The sequence below is a fragment of the Trichomycterus rosablanca genome, chromosome 4, assembly GCF_030014385.1.
Source record: "Trichomycterus rosablanca isolate fTriRos1 chromosome 4, fTriRos1.hap1, whole genome shotgun sequence".
NCBI lineage: Eukaryota > Metazoa > Chordata > Actinopteri > Siluriformes > Trichomycteridae > Trichomycterus > Trichomycterus rosablanca.
This window is the reverse complement of record NC_085991.1, coordinates 12,973,334-12,974,491: the sequence shown is the minus strand read 5'-3', so window position 1 is coordinate 12,974,491 and position 1,158 is coordinate 12,973,334. Positions and strand designations below refer to the sequence as shown.

The 1,158-nt window shown below is 38.9% G+C and overlaps 1 non-coding gene across 1 annotated transcript; it reads right to left on the bottom strand.

Annotated features, from left to right (window-relative positions):
• Positions 1–674: 674 nt before the first annotated feature.
• Positions 675–746, bottom strand: trnap-ugg (transfer RNA proline (anticodon UGG)). Its single transcript has one exon. It is a non-coding gene; the product is annotated as a tRNA-Pro (tRNA).
• Positions 747–1,158: the final 412 nt, after the last annotated feature.

Here is a 1,158-nt window from a genome sequence, read left to right as displayed (position 1 = left end):
TCGTCCGGGATTTGAACCCGGGACCTCTTGCACCCTAAGCGAGAAGCATACCCCTAGACCAACGAGCCAGCCAGGACAGATGCCAGGGCATTTCTTTGACCTCCGTGGCTTAGCATCAAAACCATGTTGACTGGTTGTACTGGGAAGTGTATTCATGACAAAACAAAATTCAATGCAGAGCTTCATTAAAGCATTTCTAACAGTTTAAGCATGAGGTGTCATTAAAGACTCGCTTTGTCAAATTAAAAGACTTGGAAGCATTTGACAGGAGCTGTGTGCAGTCCCACTGACTTTATGCTTCACACTGTTTACGTTATGTATCATGTTTATCCACCCAAACTGTACAATACAAACGTTGTGACGCTGTCTTTAATCGGTTAGTTATACAAGAGATTTTGCAACATTTACATTACCATGATATTTTATCTTGTCGTGTTGACTTCATGCTCCTTGCTGTTTGGATTTTGTAAACATTTTCAATGCTTTGAATTTGCCCAAAGATATTTTTAAATAACTTTAAGCCTACAGAATTGTTACGAAAGGTATTTGCATCCACATAAGCTCACCAACTTCTACCAGTGTATCAGCATGTGTCATTTTTGTTTGATCATTACATTTTAACGGGACACTTGATACATTTTTTGTATAGTTTATCAAAGCATTCCACTAAACAAGGGCTCGTCCGGGATTTGAACCCGGGACCTCTCGCACCCAAAGCGAGAATCATACCCCTAGACCAAAGAGCCAGTAGGAACAAGAGGTTTTGTGTTACTTTGATCTGTGTGACTGAGCTTCAACACTATGTTGTCTGGTTGAGCTGGTAAGTGTGGTCGGTGCTTGCATTATAAAACTATCAAAACCTCCAGTATCAGTACATAGACTGGTTATAACCTCTTTTTAAAGAGTTAAAACATGAAAAATATTTAAAGGCTCCAAATAGTAAAAACTTCTTTTAATTAGTCAGCTGTCAGGACTAGGAAGCATTTGAAAGCTTTGTGCTGTTTTCATAAAGTACCTTTGTAACCCCGTGTAATTAGACAGGCTTTACATGTTTACCAATTTGATGCCATCTTTGATTTCTAATTGCACACTGCATATGCTGTTTGGAGTTTTACACAGACATTGTTTGACGTTTGGAGTGACTTTCACTTTTGGACT